Raw genomic sequence first — 25,293 nt, 5'->3', positions numbered from 1 at the left:
GAATGATAAGCTGGTTCTGGGCTCAGAAAGAAAGGGGAATACTTTTAGTGTGCACCTAGCCTGATTTTGCCACAAGAGCATAATGCTCATAAGCTTTCTAGGAGAAAGATCAAATGGTATAGAAAACATTTAAGATAATCATATTGTCTTCTAGGAACAGGCATTTTGGGACCCAGTGTCACAATGGAATTCTTTGCATTTTTAAAAATTATTTTAATGTTTATTTTTGAGAGAGACAGAGAGTGAACAGAGGAGGGGCAGAGAGAGGGGGACACAGAATCCGAAGCAGGCTCTATGCTCTGAGCTGTCAGCACAGAGCCCAATGTGGGGCTCGAATTCACAAACCAGGAGATTATGACCTGAGCCGAAGTCAGACACTTAATTTAGTAAGCCACGCAGGAGCCCCAAGGAATTCTTTGTATTTGTGAAACCAAGTCCATAAGGCCTGGTCTCAGCTGGCATATATCCTTTAGCTGATTCTGAAACTAAACTTGAGATTAATGTTTCTGAGAGCTGTGCTTCAGGGGACTACTGCAGACCTAAACTTCACCAGGAGCTCTACGACGTGTCATTTCCTCAGTTTAGAAGGATTGTAGACCTGTGCTATATGTATTTCTGCTACACTTTCCCCTGCTTCTACTGCTCTCTTTCTCTTAGTTCTTCCATTATTTATTTCAGGAAGGTTCACCGACTTCATTATCTTCTTAATTTGGACTATTTCTTTTTTTTTTTCCTTTGGCAGGGTGGTATGCTAGAAATAAGTGTCTTCCTTCTTTTTTATTGCTCTCTTCTTTCTGGCCCAAACGTTTTTGTTCTCATGTATTTCTCTATATGTTGTCCTGTGGGATCTGTCTCAGTGAGAGATTTGAAAATATTGCATCTGAACCTGCCAAAAACATTCACAGTTCAAACAAATATTATCCACCTTCTCCTTATTGATTTGAGTAATCCCACTCAGAGGTTATTTTTCCATTAGAACAATATCAAACCTCTGCCCAGACATGATCCATCATTATCATGCCTAGATTCCTTTAGCATGTTTCATCTTGGATCCTTCTTCTCTCAGAGTCTTAATTCCATAGATTTCCTGGTTATGTGTCCTTGGTTGCAGAGGATAGCTCCATGACCACCTGTAATGACTGTCACTTTGAAATGCATCCAGGGATGTCATGAGACTTTTATGCTGCTCTTCTGTCTTCTAACATTTTTTCCACAATTTGTGTAAACATTTGGTAGAGATCTGTGAAATATTATTCTCATTTTTGAGTATTTCCCACTTAATATGATTATTCCTATTTTTGTGTATCCTTAACTTCACATTTATGAAGTCAGACCATGTCCCTACTGTGCTTAAAATCCTTGGGGCACCTAGGATAAACCCAGTCGGTTAACCATCCGACTCTTGATTTCTTTGGCTCAGGTCATGATCTCACGGTTCATGGGTTCAAATCCACACTGTTAGCGTGGAGCTGCTTGGAATTCTGTGTCTACCTCTCTCTCTGCCCCTCCCCTATGTTCTCTGTTTATCTCTCTCTCTCTCTCAAAAATAAATAAACACTTTAAAAAATCCTATAGTGACCCCTTTTAATCACTCAGATTAAAAGCCAGTCTTTCAAATGCCCTTCAAAATGCTAAATGTTCGGATTTTGTGGTGTCTTCTTATCCTGCTGTTCTTTCCCTTGCAAACTCCATTCCAGGTATTTAATGTGCTTTTTTTCTTTAAATATAGCAAGTGTTTGCAGCTGGCTATTCCCTCTGCCTGAAGATACTTTCTATATCCTCACCAGGCCCAGTTCCAACCTCCTTCAACTCTTTGGTTAAATGTGCATTTTTTAAATGAAGTCTATGCAGACCACACAATTTGAAACCATAACTAGTCCCCACCTTCTCACACTTGCAGTCACTGACAACTTTATGGATAGTAGTATTACCTTCTAATAACTTCATGCATCCTAACATAGTATTGCACTAAGTTTTTTCCCTGGCATTTTAACATCCTCGAAATAGGGATATGTTCTACAATCTAGGGTTATAGGAAGCAATGTGTCTACTACACTGGAAGCTTTCTTTTTCTTTGTTATTGGTATATAAATAATGGCATCTTAGATTTAATTAAGTAAGGTGGATTACTTATTTAGTATGTTTATAGGTTTTTTTTAATGATTATTTTGAGAGATGGAACATGCAAGCAGGGTGAGAGGGCAGACAGAGAGGGAGAGAAAGAATTCCAAGCATGTTCTGCACTGTTAATGTGGAGCCCAACATAGGGCTGGAAGGCATGAAACGTGAGATCCTAACCTGGGCGGAAATCAAGAGTCGGATGCTTAACCAAGTAAGCCACCCAGGCACCCCTGTTTATAATTTAATTTTGGTCTTCCCTCACTGGAGGAGATTCTCTCTCTCTCTCTTTCTCTCTCTGCCTTTTGGTACTTAAAACAGTACCATTTGCTGGATAAATACATATGACTAGATAAATAAATATTTGTCATTAGCTCCTGGTTCAGGATCCCTTTGAGGAATCTAGTAGTCTGCTCTCTGAGATGTTCCCATTCTCCTCAGCTGTCAGATTGTGAGGGACTACCTTAAGTAGACAACTAAAACATTTCCTCATTTTTTACTGATATCCTTTTTAAGAGCCGCCTCTTCATGACATGTGCATGTATGTGTGTGTCTGTGTGTGTACAGTGTGGGTGGATGTGTTTGCACTGGACCTCAAGATCTAATTTTCCTTTTGATATCAGGCTGTTCTGTCTTCTAAAATGTCTTCCTAGGTAAATCTCTCTTTTCCAGTGTAGTCAATCTTTCTTCTTTTCTTTTGTTTTCATTTTCTACTACTCATGTCCTGGTAGAGAATTAAAGTATATTTTTCAATTATTTCATTTCCTCCTTGGCATCCTGAGCAAATGTAATTCTTAGAGACAGTGGAGGTATAGAGGTTCAAAGGTCGTGTTAGGTTTTTCGTTAGCAGTGTTTTCGTTGAGTTGTTCCTCTATCCAGCCCTTGAGATTTACTTTTCTAGAATGAAGATTTTTTTTTTATTTTGCATTTGTCTGCTAACAAAATATATAATATTTGTTTGGGTGAAGACACATTATAGATCTCTGCAATCTAAAGCCATGATCAGAGTTTATATAAACAAGGAAGCCAGAGAACTTATTACCACTAACAGTGGGCTGGGGCTTAAGAGTCTTTGAAAAAGCTTCTCTTTATATTAGTAATCCCTGCAAGATTCCTCCCTTTGTAATGAAAAGGTAGTTAATGAAATTTGGGTAGTCAGTTTAGTATTGCCTACCTAGATATGCCACTAATAATATAAAGCAATAACCTGTACTTAGCACTTTGTAACACTAATGGAAATTAGCTGCCTGTGCATTAGGGGGAAAAAAAACACAAAAATGCTTCCCACAGACATGGTTGAGAAACACAGCACAAGCCACTTACTGATACCTTTACTTCAGCCCTGATTAAAATACCAGATCAAAGTGCACCTCTGTAATTCAAAATTGAATTATTAAAGCCCATACACAGGGTGACCCACTTCTTAAGGTCTGTATTTGTTAGACACAGTTCTGCCTGCATAAACACAACAATTCATTTATGGGGAAAAAGTCACCCAATGGGATCAAATCTAATTAGCCCATATTTATTAAAGCTTAAGGCCTAAAGCCACTTGCTAAGGCTGCAGCATATGGAAACCTACTTTCCTACTCTCTCTCTCCATAGAAAATCACCCTCAAAGCATATACTATCAGAGTTAAGTTACCCACTGGAGCCATTTCAAAACCCTAGTGTTATCATGTCAACCAAACTTTACTCTGTAAATTTGTCAAGGCTTCCCAAAGCATCAGATGTTGGGCATTTAGGAGATCAGTAAATAACACCAGCTTCTTCCCTTCCTGATCTTGTCTTTGGAAGCAAGTGAGGGACAGATAATGAGTCATATAAAGGACAAAATATCATCTACATTGTGGAAAAGCTGCTTAGAGAATGTGTTTGAGATATGTGACAGTTGTTTAATTTTTATAATTTAGTTTGTCCAATAACTCATGAGCATTGGTATAGACCTTAGCACAAGAAAACAAAAGTTGATACCTGATTTAACCAAGAGCAGAATAATACACATCCTCTTTACAGACAGACCCAAAATATGAGAAGGGATGAACTGAAAAGGCTCAGTCTTTCTTAAAGCATGACAAGAAGACACTTCATCCCTCTTCTTACTTGTGGATTTACTAAGGTCTGGGGATAGATACAATCCTCGACAGGAACACAGAGTTCTTTGGAGTCTTTTGTTAATAGGAGCAAATCTTTCAGGTGGATGACTCATTCTCAGATACTATTGTATTCACCCGTGATTGACTCAGACCTAAATTTATTCAGCCAGAATTCTTTTATGGTATAAGTGAATGTATTTATATACTTTCATGGGTAAGTACATGTACTAAATCTTATTTTTAAATATTACAAAAGTATTTTCCTTCATAAGATTATAATCTTATTATATCTACATCCACGTTGAAATTAGCAAGGCATAGTTTACTGGACTGGTTTACACCTGTTCATAGAAGTGATATTTCATAGATTGTTTCTGTGTATACAAGTACTAGGTAATGTTACAAAACACTCATGAGGTGGCCAGCACTTAAAGAACAGTATAATGACTAATTAATGTAATGACACTTGTATAACAAGAGAGTCGAAAGAAGGTTAATGTGATAATGAGGCTTATTTGATCTTAAAGATTTAGCATGAAGGAACTCTCAAGATAGCTTAATTAGATTTTAAGCACCTTTTCCAATTTGCATGTGTACTTGTTAATCCATATGTTCTAAAAATAAATTTTACTTCCTTTAAGTTAATGAATTTGTCTCATCTCTTCCCTTGTGCTGTTTACTGTTACTAGTGATGGGGTTTCTTTGAATTTTTCATTTGATATGTGTTATTTATAATTTTTTCTTTTGTATGATGTTCAAATTGTAGTTTGAGTCAAATAGTAAGATGTTTTAAATTATGAAACAATAGCTGAGTAAAATGCAGGCAAGTATGACAAATCATGACTAGACTCATTTAAGTAATTTTTATGTCATTTAGTACACTATATTACACCATACAATATGTTAGTAAGTGTGATTTCATTATTTGATACCTGTGTCATTTTTAAACTTGACCAAATGGAAAGAACATTTTAGAAATTAATTTAACAATGAAACAGAAGATCATATGTAGCAGTAATTCAGTCAATTGTATACTGTTTTCTGGTGCTTTGGAAAAATATAGAATTACATTTTCACATTCCATATTTAGGCTTGGATGAGTTCTCCAAATTAATACCCCTTTATTAATACCTCTTTGTTAATGAGTGATTCTCATAATTCATTTACATGATTTTTACTGCCCAGTCTTTGTTTCTTTTTCAATTCAGTTTATTCTTGTAGCACTTTATTTCTTGAAGCCATCAGAGCATGAGTACTGGCATGGGTCAGCCTCTTATTTTCTCTGACTTAAGTCAGATCCATTTTTTAAGACTCAATTCATGTTTCATGTTTTACATGCAGATATCCATGAGCACCTCAGCTCATAGTAATCTCTTCCACTTTAGGCACCCTGCTTACTACATATTTTTTTCATTAGAAGTAATGAAGTTGACGGTTAAGCATCCGACTTTGGCTCAGGTCTTGATCTCATGGTTTGTGGGTTTGAGCCCCTCGTCTGGCTCTGTGCTGACAGCTCAGAGCCTGGAGCCTGCTTCGGATTCTGTGTCTCCCTTTCTCTCTGCCCCTCCCCCCACTCACACTCTGTCTCTCTCTCTCTCTCTCTCCCAAAAAATGAATAAACAGTAAAAAAATTTAAAAGAAGCAATGAATTTGATTTTCAAACTATCTTTCTTTAGGGTTTTAATGTATATGGAGCTTTGCATTTAGATATCCAAAAAATGAGGGTCAAGTTTCATAAATTCTTTGCTTTCTCATAGGTTTAATTTTGTACTTTGCAAATAGCAAATAGTCAGCATATCTATATTGATCTGTTTTGCTTTTTGAACTAGAAAAAATTTTTTTGACAAACTAAAAATAATCAACTTAATGGCTTATGGGCTGATGAAAATTGGCCATTCTACATGTAATTGTGGTATTTGTGTCTCAATATACAGTTGACCCTTGAATAATGTGGAGGTTAGAGGCGTGAGCCCCCCTCACAGTTGAAAAATCTATATATAACTTTTGACTCCCCCAAAACTTAACTACTAACAGACTATTGTTGAGTGGAAACCTTACTGATAACATAAATCATTAATTAATACATATTTCGTATACTAAAGGTATTATATTACAATAAAGTAGAGAAAGGAAAATTTTATTAAGAAAACCATAAGGAAGAGAAAATACATTTACAGTCCTGTATGTATTTACCAAAAAAGACCTGCATGTAAGTTGGCCAGTGCAATTCAAACCTGTGATGTTCAAAGGTCTTTTGCATAGTAGTCTCAGAATGATGAAACCACTGCCTGAATTAAACACACAACAGATAAGGTCATTAATTAAATGTGGTGATATAAACAAGGGCATAACTCCTACCCATACAGCCTTTTTGAAATTTGAGGGATCATACAAATCCAAAAAGTTGTGTGTAAAGTGCAAAGAAGGACTTTTCTGAAATGGGCCATGGACACATGCTAGCTTGAGTACATTTTCTCTTAGCAGGTTTGACACTCATGCAGGCTAATAATTTTAGATGAGGTCAAAGAGAAAGGTGTGGTTACGCAATAGCATTTTTTTCCTCAGAAATCTACATAGGTATTTATTTTAATGTATTTATTGAGCCTATATTAAGCACAAGGAGGTTTCAATTTAGTTTAGATGATGAGGCAAGCATACTTCTTGAAGTTTAATGACATATATAAAGGCTCCATATTGGTCAAGTGGTAAAAGATGTTGTTGTTACTGCTAGTTATGATGACTATGATGATGATGACAGACAAGATATGACGAAAGAAAGTGAGAAGGCAGTATGGATTGGAAGGCTCTGATTATGTTTTGTTCATAAGGTGGCCTGAGAAGTTCTTTGCTTCCCGCTCCACATTTCCAGCTAACAAATTAGTTTAAGTAAGCTTTGCCAGAGGGTAAGCAGAGGGAGTGCTATATACTGACAACTGTAATAGTGACTTGGGAATATGCTTCATAGCAAAATACAGATAATTTGTCTGTCATATACACATAAGGGATTAACAATGGAAAATAGATCATTTGTGACTATCAGTGGTGCCCTATCACTATTAATAGATTACATGTGGCATCAAATTTTAAAATTTTCCTCTAAATCACTTTTTCATTTAAGACCACTAGCTATTTTAAAGTAAAAGCAAGTAATAAGCAAAGCACCCAATGATAGTACTATTCCCAACAACTACAGTGGTCATCTTTCTTGCAAATGCTCATTTAAATCACACTGTCTTAAAAATAATAATAATAATAAAAAAATGTTTCTTAGAAAGTATCTGGGAAATTTTGTGAATGATACCAAGAATTTTACAGTAATTATCATGGTTTTAAAAACTGTATCATTTTTGAAAGTGAATATTTTAAAGTATTATATCACCATGTCAAGGGAATAATAATTATTTATTGAATATAAGTTTTTAGAAAGAAGGAAATATATTATTGAATCGACTGATGTATTATAGCAAATTTTTTATGTTATAGTGTAGCAAAAAATGTGGTAAATAGTAGTGCCATCTATTGATAAAATTGAAAACTACAGTTTCTTTTTAAGGAAAACCGAGACTTACATGTTTAGGAATATACTTCAAAATATATAATTCCTTAGTGTTGTGATTATTTTAAATTATTATTTTATCACATCAAGTACTAGACTTGTGTTAAAAATAGTATTTGTGTGAATGGGTGTGTTTATGTGTGTATATGTATGTATTTATGTGTATATTTTTATGTATGTAATTAATAATGTTATACTTCCTGTAATAGACATTGGTTATTGAATTAAGTTTAGTTAAGCTGTTAATCAATTGAATAATAATAAATTTAATCAATGAAGAAAATTAACTTTAATATTATATACTATATTCTGCTAAAAATATTAAGCAATAACTACCTATATGGCGAGGGATGAATCATTGTGTCTTGTTATTTATTATTTTTTAATGTTTTTTATTTGTTTTGAGGGAAAGGAAACACACATGTATGAGTGGCGAGGTGCGGAGAGAGTGGGAGAGAGAGAATCCCAAGTAGGCTCTGCACTATCAAGGAAGCCATGACTTGAGCCCAAATCAAGAGTTGGAGGCTTACTTGACTGAGCCACCCAGGCTTCCCTCTCTTTTATTCTATTTTAATGTGCAGAAAATACTTTTAACATGTAAAAATTTGAATATGTACCTTTCAGCATACTATTATGACTGAATTTAATATTTATTTTTTTTAATTTTGTTTTTTTTATATATAATAACAGACTATATAAAAGACGCTTAGATTAGCTCTTCTCAATAATTCTAAATTATTATCTTTAATTTTTCCAATTTTCTACAATACACCTGGCTGGAACAATCCGTCTTTCTGGCCAAATTACCTAAGGTAATACTGAGTAGTTTAAAGAGTTTGATCGTTAAAAATATATGCTAATTAAGGGACAATACTTCAGAGAGGAAAGGAGCAGAAAGTGGTGGTAATATCCATTGACCTCTAGGGTTTGATCAGATTATATATTGCAGGTGATATGTGCCAGAACATTAACAGGTGCAGATATAGCACTGTTCCATTACCACAAGGATCCTTAATGTTGCCCTTTTATAGCCACACCCACTTCTCTTCTGCCCTCATTAACCCCCAGCAATCACTAATCTGCTCTCCCTTTATACGATTATTTTGAGAATGTTTTATAAATGAAATAATATGGCATAGTATATCATTTTGGGATTGGTTTTATTTCCCCATGGATCACAGTTATCTGGAGATTCATCTATGTTGTTGTGTGTATCAATAGTTTGTTCCTTTTTTTTTTTTTTGAATAGTATTCCATGGTATGGATATATTAAAGTTTGCTTATTCATTTACCTGTGGAAGGACAATTTAGGCTGATTCCAGTTGTTTTCTATTACATATAACACTGTAAAAGGTATTCATGTAGGGGTTAATTCATTCGGCTAAGCAACTGATTTCAGCTCAGGTCATGATCTCATGGTTCATGGGTACAAGTCCCGCATTGGGCTCTCTGCTGTCAGTGCAGAGCCCGCTTCTGATCCTCTGTCCTTCCCTCTACCTGCCCCTCCTTGCCCTTGTGTTCTCTCTCTCTCTCAGAAATAAATAAACATTAAAAAAAAGTATTCATGTAGAATTTTTTATATGAACACAAATTTTCATTTTTCTGGGATAAATACTCATGAATTTAATTGCTAAGTCATATGGTAGTTACATGTTTAGATTTTTCTTTTCTTGAAACTGACAGAGTGCTTATACTATTTTACATTATCACTAGCAATGTATGAGTGATTCAGTTTCTTTGCATCCTGGCCAACAATTGGCATCATCACTGTTTCTATTTCAGCCATTCTGATATGTGTAGTGAAATCTTATTGTCATATTAATTTGCATTGGCTAACGAAGCCAAACATCGTTTCATGTGATTACTTGCACTCTGTATATCACCTCTAATAAAATGTCCTCTTATGTCCTTTAACCATTTTCTAATTGAATTGCTTGCTTTTTTACTGTTGAGTTTTGATAGTTCTTTAGATGTTGTTTTGTTGCATATCTGGTTTATAAATATTTTGTCCACTCTGTAGTTTGTCTTTTAATCCATTTCACAGATTTTTTTCTAGAGCAATAGTTTTAAATTTTGGTGAGGTCCATTAATCCTTTTTTTTTTTTTAATGAATAGTACTTTTATGTCAAATCTAATGATTCTTTGCTGATTCCTAGATAGTGAAGAATTTTTCCTATGTATTTTCCTAAAAGTTTTACAGTTTTATGTTCTGCAGTTTATAGTACATTTTTAGTTGGGTTTTGTATAAGGTATGAGATATGAATCAATGATAATGCCATGACAGAAGGATAATATGTTAACACTAACAAAAGAGAAAATAGTAACCTCCAACTATGGGTATGACATTACAAGAAGCAGGCAATGGGAAGGATGACATAAATCTGTGTAATTACAAACTGGACCATCTCTCCTATAGCCAAATATCTGCTTATTTCTCAGACAGCTCATATATCTCTAAATTCTAATCCCTAAATTATACCAGAAAAATAAAAGGATTCCTGTCTCCATGATGTGATTGAGTTAGAGTTTTTGCTGGTCCTATTTTACTTTTTCTAGGTTGGAAAGTGGATGTCAGGAGTAAAAGGAAGCAAGAAAACAAAAGAATTCTAAAACTCTATCTTAGATAGGGGTGGTCTTACATCTTGAGGTAGGAGTAGCTGTTATTTAATTCTTAGATATAACTTGACAAATAAGATTTTCATATGATAGCTAAACACAGGAATTTTGCAATAGAACTGAAGAAGAAGGAATACAAAGGAACTTTATCAGTGAAGTATGGGTAAGAAAAAGAAAAGGTTAAGCGCTGACTTCAACTCAGGTCATGATCTAGAGCCCTGCATCAAGCTCTGTGCTGACAGCTCGGAGCCTGGAACCTGCTTCAGATTCTGTGTCTCCCTCTGTGTCTGCCCCCCCTCCTCCTACTGTCTCTCTCTCTCAAAAATAAAATAAACATTAAAATTTTTTTTAAAAAGTAAAATAAAAAAAGGAAACAGCAACAATGTACAAGTTTAAAATAAAATGGAAAATTGAAAAAAACTATCATGTGTATCACAATTGGTATATGTGTTTTAAACTTCTGCATCAAATTGAATGTTTGGGTAAAAAAATTCAGTTATGTAATAGTTGTAAGAAACACCAAAAAAGAAATAATGAAAATATATTGATAATAAAGTGGTTAGTCAATACATGTGTAGAAAATAAATTACATTAAATCAACGGTAATGTACCTATATTTGCTAAAGTTTTATTTATGCTAAACTCATTGACTAGAATAAAGAAAAATATTTTCCCATAGTAAAAACATACAACATACAAAGAACATATAAGAATCAAAACTTTTTATGTGTCCAATATATACAGTAAAATTGCATCAAGCAAAATATAAAACTCAAAGGATTCTTTGATAAAGGTATAATGATAGGATTTTAAAATATAGTTAAAAAAGACTTTGAGGCACCTGGTGCCTCAGTCCATTAAGCATCTGACTCTTGATTTCGGCTCAGGTCATGATTTTTGTTCATGAGATTGAGCCCCAGCATCGAGCTCTTTGCTGACAGTGTGGAACCTACTTGGGATTTTCCCTCAACTTTCTTTCTCCCTCCCCTGCTGTGTGGTCTCTCTCTCTCTCTCTCAGAAATAAATAAACTTATAAAATATTTGACAGATTAAATGAATAAAGTTTAAGCAAAGGAATGGAGATTGTAATGACTCCATGAGTATATGTGAGATATATATGTTGTGTTTAGATATAAGTAGACAGACAGATGACAGAACTAATGCTATGGCCATCCAGCCATCCATCTATCTATAATCTAAATACGACATATATATCTCAAACATACTCACTGAGTTATATGTATGTATATACATATATATTCATTTTCATATGTGTTCATGTCTATATATATATATATATATATATATATATATAATGCTGAAAAGTAACTGAAACATAACTGGTCAAATTAATATACCATAGCATACTAAATTAGATACCAAAAAAATCAATCCATACCTTACAATGCTTATTTTTAAAATGCTACCTAATATAATGGATGTTTCCTTTAACACCAAAATAAGCCATACTATCATCTATCATCCATAATTAATCCTCATTCAAATTGTTTTGAAGTTTAAAAACATAAATATTACAAGATTGACAGTTTTTTTTTATATATTTGCTGATGATATGATGGCTTACCTTTGAATCCCAAGAGATCAAATATCTAAAAGCTTTTTTTACTAAAAGAAAATTAGCACTCATTGGCACTTAACTACTTATGGATATATAGAAACACATTTCTCATTAACAGCAAAAAAGGAAAATGTTAAAAAACTTAGTAGAAAAAGTCCAGAATCTAACTAAAGGACTTCAAAACTAATGTTAATAAATGGAGCAATATACTACGTTCTTAGACTGGGAGATATCCTATATTAAAATAATTGCACAGCTTCTTTAATTGTGCATTTAATTCAGTTTCAACTGGAATTCCAAGGATCCGTTTTTCCTTCCCTTTCTCTGTTTCTTTTCTTTCTTCTTCTCTTCCTCCCTACATCTCCTTTTTCTCTTTACGCTCCCTCGATGTCTTCTAATAAAAGAATAAATGTGGGGGGAAAATGATAAGATGAACACTAGTGTGAATGAATTTGTTGTAAGGGATAATAAAGCCTAATTTAAATCTACAGTAACCAAAGAATATAGGTAAAATTCATGAGGTGAATAAATTACCAGAAAGAAATGCAGCCAGTAAATTTGTAAAATCATTTTAAGTGTGAAAATATATGTATGTATATATGATGCATAAAATAAAATAAACACAGAAAATGTACAATGGAAATATATATAGTGATTGACAAATTATACAATGTGATGAAGAAAGGATATCCAATTATTGAGAATATATTGCTTTATTCTTGAATGATGTATAAAAAGTAATCAACATCATTGAAAGAAAATTATGTGTCTTCACACTATATGTAAAAATTTTAAACATTCATCCAAAAATTAGATTATAAACTAGATTGTAATCTAATTATAAATAGAATTGTTTTAAGAAGAAAAATAAATTTAGGGTGTTCATTGTTCAGGAAAACATTTATTTAATTGAAGATGGCAACATGTGTGCATTTTTCTTTAGCAAGACAAGAAATCCAGTAGTAATAAAAGAGATTTTCATGGGTTACCTTAAATAAAAATATTCTGTTTTGTAATTATTTAAAATAGACTAGATAAAACATTTACACACAAATAAGGGATAAAAGATTATTGTAGGTTTTTCTAGTTGAATATGTATCCCTATATACTTACAAGAAAAATGGGTAAAAGCTGTGAACAGGCCTTTTCATAGAAGAAATCAAAATGACTAATGAGTATAGGAAAACGTATTCAAGTAGCAATCAGTGAAATTCAATTTATTTAAAATGAGAAACCATTTGCAAAATTAAAGCAATAATAACATGCATTTCAGGTGAATTTGTGGAAAGTGGACCCTCCCACACATTGGTTAGTTTGGGGAGAAGGGATTTGTACATGTTAGCTAAGTCATCTGACATTCAATTTTAAATGTATGTACTTTTTAATGTAGCAATTCTTTGATTCGGATAATCTGAAAAATTGAAAGCAACAGTAGTATGTAGGTACAAGAATGATTTTTTTTAATGCTTATTTATTTATTTTGAGAGAGACAGAGACAACACGATGGGGCAGGGGTAGAGAGAGGAGAGAGAACCCCAGGCAGGCTCCTTGCTGCCAGCACATAGCCCAAAGTGGGGATTGAATTCACTAAATCCTCAGATCATGACCTGAGCCGAAACCAAGAGTCAGCCACTTAACCAACTGAGCCACCCGCATGCCTTGGTACAAGAATGATTTTTATGCGCAATTGTGTATATAATAATGGGAAACTGTGACCCCTAGTCATCATTAAAATTGTTGAATACATTATTATAACCCTTACTGTAAAAATTATTAAATTAATCTATTAAAAACAATAAACTAATTTACACATATTGTCCTAAAATATGTCTAAGATATCTAAAATAAAAAAAATCAAAAGTAATGTATAAAGAATAAGTTCCTATTTGAGTAACAAACATTTGTATACACTGTATAAGGATAGAGGTAAAATTTAAAGTACACGAAAGGTTAAAACTGGTCATTTCAAACATCTGTGATGAGAGAGGCAATTAATATTTTATATTCCTCTTATATATTATGAGTTTTTAATAATAAATATGCAGTATATTAAGAAATCAGTAAGAAGAAATTAAAAAGAAATAAATTAGAGCCAACATGAATGAGCAATTTGTTTTTCAGTATTTTGATGGTTTTTATACATACATGATATCTTTCTCTCAAAAATCTTTTGAGGTACTAATATGCTAATTTTATGATTAAAAAAAAAAAGAAGCTTAAGACGTTTCCACCTACAGGTGGCTGTACGTGCTAAAAATCGACCTCAAACTGATTGGTCTGGTTTCATGTGGTTCATATACTTAGATGAAGCACGGATAGATTCTGATCATGCCTGTGTAAGATAAAATCATTAGGTTTTGACTAGAAGGGAAAAAACCCATGTACTGTCCATTAAGTTAGGGGATATTCTAAAAATTATCAAATGCACTAAAATAGCATAGTCCTCCTCTGTTGAGAGCAAATTTCTATGTATGCCATGAAGGTTTTTCTTGCAGATAAAAAAGTTAAAAATTCTAAAAAAAGGTCCTTCTCAATTTACCAATGAAAAGGTTAAATAATAAAGTATTTTAATAAAAAGTAGTCATATGTATGTCTTTGTTTAATAAGGTTTATGCTTAGTAAGGTAATTTTTGAGGCCAGAGTTTTGTTTGTAGTTTTATAATTTAAAGATTTCTTTTGATAACTGTTCATTAAAATATAAATAAAATAATGTTTGCTTAAAACAAAGCTTACTGCTGCTTTATTCAAGGGTGTCTTTTCTCATGAGTGAAGTCATATGATTTTTGTCTTTCTCTGACTAATTTCACTTAGCATATGAGGACTTTCAGAGACAAAACAGATGAACATAAAGGAAAGGAAACAAAAATAATATAAAAACAAGGAGGGGGACAAAACATAAGAGACTCATAAATATGGAGAACAAACTGAGGGTTACTGGAGGGACTTGGGAGGGGGGGATGGGCTAAATGGGTAAGGGGCATTAAGGAATCTACTCCTGAAATCATTGTTGCACTATATGCTAACTAATTTGGATATAAATTTTCAAAAATAAAAAATAAAAAATAAAATTTTATAAAAAGAGTGTCTTTTTTCAAATGAACTATCTGTACACTTTTAGTAAATTAATATTATGGCTTAGTATTACATGACTATCTCTAATTACAGGTAGATTGCATTTATGATTCATATCAAAAAGCTCATTTTGAAATTAGGAAATTATATTTATAATCCTCAGTGTGTTAGCATGCATAAAAATTGCTCTAGGTGAATTAGGTAGTTTCTTTTATTTATTTATTTATTTATTTATTTATTTATTTATTTATTTATTTTAATATATGACATTTATTGTCAAATTGGTTTCCATACAACACCCAGTGCTCATCCCAAAAGGTGCCCTCCTCAATACCCATCACCCACCCTCCCCTCCCTCCCACCCCCCATCAACCCTCAGTTTGTTCTCAGTTTTTAACAGTCTCTTATGCTTTGGCTCTCTCCCACTCTAACCTTTTTTTTTTCCTTCCCCTCCCCCATGGGTTTCTGTTAAGTTTCTCAGGATCCACATAAGAGTGAAACCATATGGTATCTGTCTTTCTCTGTATGGCTTATTTCACTTAGCATCACACTCTCCAGTTCCATCCACGTTGCTACAAAGGGCCATATTTCATTCTTTCTCATTGCCACGTAGTATTCCATTGTGTATATAAACCACAATTTCTTTATCCATTCATCAGTTGATAGGTAGTTTCTTAAGAAATTACTTCACATTGCTAAATCTGGAGGTCAATCCGTAATAAAAAGTATATATCTCTGACGTGGAATTGTGGACTAGCTAAATTGGCATAACTGTAGATGAATTTAACCCCGTAAACCTAAAGATTTTTTTCTTTTTTGTTTTTTATATAGAGTAGTTTGCAATAAGAAAATCTCTGAACAAAATTATTTTATATTTGCTATTTTCATCATCTTCTCTATTGAAGACTTCCACCAACATTTCAATCAACAATATTAACCATAAATGTATTCCTCTCCATTTGCAAAGCATTTTATATTTTAAAGAGCCATCACATTGTTTCATCATTTTTTTTTCGAGTGAAGAAACACACACTGGAAGATTTAGAGTAAGTTTTCCAAAATGATTTAATTCCAGGGTGTGATCTAAGATCTGTAAATTGAGTGATCCTGTCTGATACAAAGTGTTTCATATTTTATGGTCTCACATATATTTAAAGTTCTTACAATTCCTTATACAAATGGTGGAAGATAGGTCTGGGTAGAATGATAGCTTTAAGGAAAGTTGTCTTTTTGGCCACACATTTTAATATTATATTGAATAACATATTTTCTATATCTTTTTGAGCTCTAATTAATACAATTGTTTTTCTTACTTCTTAGTCACAAACACAGTCTTTTTACAGAGTAAGCATACACTTACTTGTTATGTGACCAATAGGGTACAAATGTGATTGAGGAAGAGCTTAGAAGATTCACTTGACCTGTTTAGAATAGTTACAGACAGCTTTGAATATATCTCATTACATATTGTATTGAGATAGGGTTTATATCTAATGTTGTATATTGAAATTAAACAAATTTGCAAAATGTTTCTTGGCTTCCATTTCCCTTTCTCCAGTCTTGGCAGATTTTGCTGATCAATTATAGCTTTTATATTGTATTGAACCCATACATAAGTTTTGGCCACTTCCAATTTAGGTCTTCAAAATGTCCATTTCTACTAATCAATTGATATTGACTAGTAAAATTATGTGCATTTGTCATTTCTCCTATTAAGTCACAGTCATTCTGCAAATAATGGCAAAAATATGATTTCTGGAAAGTAAAGTGTGTGAGTTAAGACACCTAATATTTCAACTTGTCATACTTTGTTTCTTTTCATCAATTTCATCCTAGGAAGGGTTTTACGCTTTACAAGTGGGGAAACTGAGACTTAGAGAAATTGGATATTTTATTCCTTAGAGCATAGAATAAGTGTTAGAGATACATTCAAATTTTCAGGTGTGCATGTGGAGTGGTTACTATAATGTTCTATAATGCACACTCCCTGCCTCAAATAATTAATTTGAGATCTCCCCAATTTTTTTAAACTAAATATATATTAAATGAAAGTAAATACAGTCTAAAGAAAAAAAAAGTATACACCATGTACCAGACATAACTTTAATTTTTTCATTAGTTCTTTTTTCATAGATTTAGAAAAATAACATTTTATATTATTGCCTTGAATGCTTTTGTTATGCTTTCTTTTGTTTCAGAGAGCATTTCTGTAAATGAGGGCTTTTGAGATTTTTCAAAATTGGGGCTTAAAAGGGCCACTAACTTTAAAGATAGCTATTAATGGATCTAAGTTTGTTAAAGTAGGATAGACTCCTGTTCCTTTCAAAATAGCTTAAAAAGTTGTGATTTGTTACAATACTGTAGGATAAATAGGAAGACCCAATAAAAAATTGCAAAAGTTTATGACCATAAGTATGTTGCTGTTATTTATATTTTGCCTCCAACATTTGTTGTATCCTCTACATTTTTATGAAGGCTGCAATAATGTGATCAGAGAGTTTTGTAATATTGACAAGAGGCAGTGTGAAAGTCATGAATATAAAAAGACTGCTTTGGGACAAAGTTAAAGAGAAATTGATGGCTTTAATAATGTCAGAGACAAAAGGCATTGGACAAGCTCAGTAGCATTTAAAATATTTATTAAACTCTGTCTGTAATTTTTCATAGGAAAGTTGCTTTAATGACAAAGGAAGTCATAATACAAACAGAACAATCCAGATGCCGCTGTGAGTCAGCACTACTTCAGAGACATTTATATTCTTACCCTCAAGCTTTCTTAGAACCTTTTGTAACAGTCGCAGCTGTGTGAATAATTTGTGGAAGAGCAGTGATAGAATCCTTCAAAAGAGTGCAAGATAATGGCATCAAGAAAAAGAAAAAAATATCTAATGTTTAGTTGTTTACATACCAGTGACCTGACAATTCACCTTAAATTCATTTTTGTTTTCAGTTAGATTGCAGTCACCGTATTGGGTCAGTGACCTCTGCTTCCTGACTCCAAAATCAGGCTTCCAAAGTACCCAGGTTATGCTGTTTTTATACTTTCTGATAATGGTGCAGCAGTTTTCACAGAATGAAAGCTAAAGGGGCAAAAAATCAGGTTTTAGTATTATAGAGATCTATTTTTTTCAATAGATCTTTTCTAATACTAGATGAGGAAGATTATTAGATTCTATTAGACACTCCTAATATTGAGAATAGCACTGATATATTTTAATACAATGAAGTTATTATAGATCTTTAAGAAATATATACATCAACCTTTACTAAGCTTCATACCTATTATTATTCAATACTTTATGGTTTTGAGCTGATAAATCTTCACAAATGATTCCATTAGGACCCCAAAGTTTCCAGGAAGAAAGATCTAACAAATATAATTGTACTAATTGTGCAATATTTTCTTTAGCTTAGCTACTTTTTTGATTCAAAATTTAATATTTAGTATCAGAACCTCATTTCCATTTTATTTTCTATAATTAGTTAAAAATGTATTAGCCTTAAGTACCTATTCTTAGTCCTCCATATACAGTATCCAATTACTTTTACTTTATGCTGTAAGAACCATCAGGTAAATTAAATACAGTTTTATTATATTAGTTCAATATAGTCACATGATATTTATTTTAACTGTCTTATAGAAAGAAGAGTTGGGTTTCCATAAGTTATGTCCATTTAAGGTGAATCATTAATCCCTCTTCAAATTAGTGTAAGTGAACTGACATTTATTTGACCTTGACATTTAAAATACTATTTTTCAAGGACCCCAAATATACCTTATATATAACTGCTAAACACCGAATTCAGACTTTATATTTAGATTCCAAGTAGTTAAATCCAGTAGATATGTTTATTTTATAATCAGTACCAGATAAGACAGTTTAGGCCAAGAATGCATTTTTTCCAGTGTTCACTTGGCTAATTTCAAAACCTAAATTCAACATTCACTCAATATGTTAATGCATAAAACAGAGTATGTGGGAGATGGAGAGAGAACATCATCTAGCTCAATTTGCTACACTCAGAAGTTGCTCACTAATTATCTGTAAATTATTATTTTAAAACTCCTATTTTATGTTTTTTAAGTTTTATTAATGATAGAATTCATATATTTGCATCCTCTTAGATCTCTTCCATTTTAAGGCACAGACGTTTATTTCGTTATATTTCATAGAATGAATTTGAACAATATGTAAACTCAACTACTTAAATGTTTAGTACATATAAGCACATAATATTATACTATTTAATATAGATATTATTTGACTTTATTAGACAATGTTATGCCAAATAAATTCAACCAGTTTAAAGTGCTTCCTGAGTTATTTTAGTGCTACACTGAATATTGTTAGAAAATGTTCAGTGTATAGACGCTAACCTTTACATACTACATTTTGCTTAAAATACTGGGAACCTGTAATTTAAAGTTTTGCATGATAGGGGCGCTGGAGTTGCTCAGTCAGTTAAGCCTCTGACTTCAGCTTAGGTGATGAGCTCCTGTTCATGGGTTTTAGCCCCGCATCAGGCTCTCTGCTGACAGCTCAGAGCCAGAAGCCTTCTTTAGATTCTGTGTCTCCCTCTCTCTCTCTGCCCCTCCTCTACTGACACTTTGTCTCTCTCTCACTCTCTTAAAAATAAATAAACATTAAAAAAATTAAAGATTTTCATGATAACACACACAAATAATATTCTAAATCCAATGTGAAAACCCTTTGGTGGTCTTCCTCAGTTTCTTTATTTATGCAATACCAGTAGAAAGGAAAGATAAGTTCATAGAGTGAACTTCTTAACTAAAAATGACGGTAACAAATGACTTGAAATGCTCTCTGGAGGGTTATTGACTTTTTAATTCAGGCTGCCATCAATCGTCATTTATATTTCATAATATGTATCCCGGGAAAAATAACCTACTTTTAAATGTGTAGCTTGTCACCGAGGTTAAGTAGTTGTTATGCCGATCACTTATCCTTCAATTTGGTGTCTAAGTTAAGAGATAGCTTTCAGACAATCACTTGGTATCCATATAGTAAAGAAGAAGCATATAATATGAGTATTAGGATTTTTTCAAAATGTAATATTATATATTTGGGTATAAAAGTTCAATATGACAAAAATTATTATTCATTATTTTCCTTTCAGTTCATGTGCAAATGTATCAATAAGGTAGAAACAACCAGGAATGCAGGGGGAAATTGAACATCTTATTTGAAAAGCTGTTCTTTGGGGAGTATCAGTGACAGTGTAGGTGACCCATATAATATCTACAATTTTTAATAGAAAAGATGTAGAATTTATTGTTTTTGTTGTTTTGTTTGAGAAAAAGAGAGAGTGTGAGCTGGAAAGGGGCAAAGAGAGAAGGGGACAGAGGATGTGAAGTGGGCTCTATGCTGACAGGCTGACAGAAGCAAGCCCTATATGGGACTCAAACTATGAACCATGAGATCAAGACCTGAGATGAAGTCAGACACTCAACCAACTGAGCCACCCAGGAGCCCCTAGAATCTATTGTTATCATTGAGTTGACTTATGTACTTCTTTTCAAACTAATTTTCAATGTATGTAGGTTGTCTCAATTTTTTGCTATTCCAAATAATATTTCAAGAAGCCTTGGTCCTTACTTTGGCTATGAGTTTTGTGGTAAGATACACTTTCTTTTATTAAATGTTTACTGAAAGAGTAGATTTCCATTTTGGCACTCTATGAAAGTCTTTTTAAAAAAGTCATCTTCTAACTCACTTTCGAGTTGTCAAGAGATTAAAGATTGGGTCTGAGTATATGAAAGAAGTCTCTTCACTGCAGATCTTATGGTAATGTGGTTTTGCTGGAAGTATATTACTGTATCTCTTTAAAAAGTTATTTACTTGAACCTCCAATGTAATAAAATGGCATAGAAATTACCCTGGGCTTTTAGATATGTACCCAATGCCTAAATACCGAGGCATTCTGTGTTAGGTCACCAGAAAGCATGTATAGAAATTTATGAAGACTATTTTTGAAAATATATTTGATATTTCAAAATAAACCATTTAAATAGTCATTGAGGTTAACAAAAAATCAGAGCTTGGTTTACTCCCATCGCTGTTGCAGATGTGTGTATTGCATTTCTTTGGAATTATATTTAGGAGGGGGGAAAGGATGTAGCAAAAATCTGGTGTTTAGAATTTTGGAAGTTTAATATTTTTCTGCTCCTGAAACTATTAAAGGCAATTCACAAAGTAAAGAAGCAGCTGCAAATTCAAAGGATTACTGGGACTTTTTGAGGACCCCTTCCTTCCCTTTGTCTCCATATCAGAGCTGATTTGAGTCTAGTTTAAGAGCTCTCGTACACAGCCAAAAAGAAGGGGACAGTAGGATGATAAACATATCTATAGTCCTGATTGTGGCTTCAACTAGTCTCTTGGTTTGAATTGCTTTTATATCTTCAGTAAATCTAGAAGGCTGACATTTATTCATTAGTCAATCTAATTTGTATATACAATGGCTCCTCCAGTCACTAGAAAGAACAGTGGTGAAATTAACTTAGGTCTAAAGTTGGGATCCTAAAGAGAGTCTCCCAGTTTAGTTATCCACATTGCATCTTTGACTGGCATTCCATTGGATGAAAATAAAAGAAATCAGGTAGTTCAAAGTATATTAGTTAACCAAAGACCAAAATGGCCCAGGTGAGCATATCTGTCCATTGTCTTCTGCTAAGGTAGCTCCTGCAGAAAATTTTTTCACTGAAAACCATAGTGTTTTTCTTTATTTACCAAGTCATATTATTACTAAGGCAAATGCAGGGTGCATATGCTTTCATGGTCAATCTAAATAACAAATGCTAAAGGCACCTGGGTGGCTCAGTTGGTTACGTGTCTGGCTTTTCATTATGGCTCAGGTCATGATCTCACAGTTTGTGGGTTTGAGCCCCATGTTGGGCTCTGGGCTGGCAGTACAGATAATATATATATATATATATATATATAGAGAGAGAGAGAGAGAGAGAGAGAGAGAGAGAGAGATTAGTGAACAATAAATTATCCTCAAACTTAGTGGTTTAAAATAACATTTGTTTTCAAATGAGATAACAGGAAAATAGAGATATAGAGTTATGAGATTATAAGCAGAGAAATGAGACAACTAAAGAATTTGAGAACAGCTTAAGCAGATGGTCTGGTATTAGGTCTTTTCTGAGGTTGCAGTCAACATAATTTTCTTACTGTTGTTGGTTTTATTGCTGTTTGTTGTTGTTTTTAAGTTTTACATATAAGTCATCCATAGAGTATCTTTTTTTCTCTGTCCAGTTTATTTCACTTACAATATGCCTTCTGTGTTCTTACAAATGACAGAATGTCCTTTCTAAGGCTGAATAATATTTCATCATATATATACCATATTTTCTTTATCAGCCATTGATGGGCACTTAAGGTTGTTTCCTTACTTTGGCTATTGCGAATAATGCTGCTATGAACATAAGACTACAGTTATCTCTCTAAAGACAGTGATTTTGTTTCCTTTGGGTATATACCCAGAAGTGGGATTGCTGGATTGTAAGGCAATTTTTATGATTGACTGACTGATTGATCGATTGCCATAGGAATTACTGATCAGTCAAATTTGGAACATGTTTTTACTACCCTTCAGATTTTTGTGTATTTTTTTTTCCTATTGGCTAAATTCAGTGGCTATTAGAGACCAAGATCAGCCAGGTTGATTAGGGGCAGCATGAAAAGCAAAGAACATTGGCTGAGGAATCACGGCCTCCTGGAGTTTCATCTCAACTCTGGACTCTAACAAGCTCTGTGTCCTGGGGAAGGCTTCAAACTTCTTTGTGACTCATCTTTAAAGCAACATGACTATAAGAAGTACAACACAAATATTCTATGGCATCTATGAACATATTATTGTTTTTACTCTTAAAGTATTATTGCTGATGGTATTATTTTCTATCAGCAGAAGAACTGACACAGGGTAAAAGAAGATACACAAATCCAATCTTATTTTTCCTGGGAGAATATTGAGGATAAAGTTCAGAAGGAATCTGTGTCAGTTAAAGCTTACTTGAGCAGGAAGTTAGAATTTACTGACTTGGAAGTAGTTCTATTTTTAATTTTTGTAGGAGCCCCCATACTATTTTCCATAGTGGTTGTACCAATTTACATGTCCACCAGCAGTGTACAAGGGCTCTGTTTTCTCCATATCCTTACCAATGGTTGTTATCTCTTGCCTTTTAAAATAGACATCCTAACAAATATGAAGTGGTTTTGGTTTGCATTTACCTGATAGATAAGCCGTAATGTTGAGTAATGTTGAGTACCTTGTCATTAACCTGTTGGTCATTGTATGTCTTCATTAAAAAATGTCTGTTTAGCTACTTTGCCCATTTTTATTTGCTTTTTTTCTGTTAAATTATATGAGTTCATTGTATATTTATATATTAATGACTTATCAGATATCTGGCTTACAAATAGTTTCTCCCATTCTATAGGTTTCCTTTTCATTTTGCTGACAATTTCCTTTGCTGTGTGGAAGGGGATGTTAGTCTTTTGTTGCTAGGTTATAACAGCTCATTATATATGCTAGATACTAGTATGTTATCAGATATAATTTGCAAATATGTTTTTACTCTGTGAGTTGTGTTTATACTTTCTTGATAGTGTCCTTTGAGCACCCCAAATTTTAATTTTAATGAGTTCAGTTTATTAATTTTTCTTTTGTTGCTTGTATTTTGGGGTCATATCTAAGAAACCATGGTAAAATACAAACTCAGGATAATTTATCCTTATGTTTTCTTCTAAGTGTTTTATTATTTCAGTTCCTACATTTAAGTCTGATTAATTTTGAGTTAATTTTTATATATGTTGTGAGGTAGGGGTTCAAGTTCGTTCTTTTTCATATGGATATCCAGTTGTTTCAGAATCAATTCTTGAAAAGACTCTTTTCTGGAATCCTTATTGAAAATCCATTAACCATAGATTAATAGGTTTATTTTGGCATCCCAAGTCTATATCCATAGATTTGATTTTTCTCTTTATGCCAGTTATCACATTGTTTTGATTACTATACTATATGTGTGTGTGTTGTCTACATATATACACATTTGAAAATTGGGAGATATGAGACCTCCAGTTTTGTCTTCTTTTTCAAGATTGTTTTGGCTATTTGGGGTCCCTTGTAGTTCCATATAAAGCTGAAGATTAGCTCTTCCATTTCTGCAAAAAAATGCAGTTGGAATTTTGATTGGGATTACATTGTATCTATAGATTGACTTTTTTGGAGTCTTGTCATCTCACAGATAATTCTTACCAATTCTTACTGTCCTACTAATTAATTATTTCAATTAATAAACACATGACTTTTCACTTATGTGTTTTTCTTTAAATTCTTTCAACTCATTTTGCAGTGTTCAGTGTAAAAGTCTTACACCTCCTTGGTTAAATTCATTTCTAAATATTCTAAATATTTCTAAATATTTTATTTTTTGGATGCTTCTATAAATATAATTGTTACTCTGATCTTTTAAACATGCTATGGTAAGGAAAATATTTTTGTTCTTTCTCATTTATATATTCATTATTTGTTTATATAACTGAATTCTTTTTTTTAATTTTTTATGTTTTATTTATTTTTGAGAGAGAGAGAGAGAGACAGAGCATGAGTGGGGGAGGGGTAGAGAGAGAAGGAGACACAGAATCTGAAGTAGGCTCCAGGCTCTGAGCTGTCAGCACGGAGCCCGATGTGGGGCTCAAGCTCATGAACTGCTAGATCATGACCTGAGCAGAAGTTGGATGCTTAACTGACTGAGCCACCCAGGGGACCCTATAACTGAATTCTTAAAGTCTTATTTTGTTCCTTATAGTTCTTTAGAGTTGTTAATTATTTTAATGCCCAAATTTTCATATATTTGACAAATATGAGCCCCTTTAAGCTGGCTTTTGCATTTTGTTTTTAAGATTTTTTTGTTTATAATGTGTTTATTTTTGAGAGAGACAGAGAGTGAGCAAGGGAGGAGCAGAGAGAGAGGGAGACACAGAATCCGAAGTAGGTTCCAGTCTCTGAGCTGTCAGCATGGAGCCTGATGTGGGGCTCGAACTCATGAACAGTGAGCTGATGACTTGAGCTGAACTCAGATGCTTAAGCAACTGAGCCACCCAGGTGCCCTTGGATTCTGTATTTTATTGTTGTTTCTATCATCCTTTGAAAACCTCCTTTATTACCAAAACAGGATATTCCAGGCTCAGCTTGTATTTTTCCCGACACAGTCTCATAATAACCTTGAT

The 25,293-nt window shown here is 33.2% G+C and overlaps 1 protein-coding gene across 2 annotated transcripts in view; it reads left to right on the top strand.

Moving 5' to 3' along the window:
• The window catches only part of FSTL5 (follistatin like 5), a 768,631-nt gene that overhangs the window by 595,780 nt on the left and 147,558 nt on the right, over positions 1–25,293 (top strand). The gene's annotated exons all lie outside the window — the stretch shown is intronic.

This window comes from Panthera onca, chromosome B1, assembly GCF_046562875.1.
Source record: "Panthera onca isolate mPanOnc1 chromosome B1, mPanOnc1 haplotype 2, whole genome shotgun sequence".
Lineage (NCBI taxonomy): Eukaryota > Metazoa > Chordata > Mammalia > Carnivora > Felidae > Panthera > Panthera onca.
This window is presented reverse-complemented; position numbering and strand designations above follow the sequence as displayed.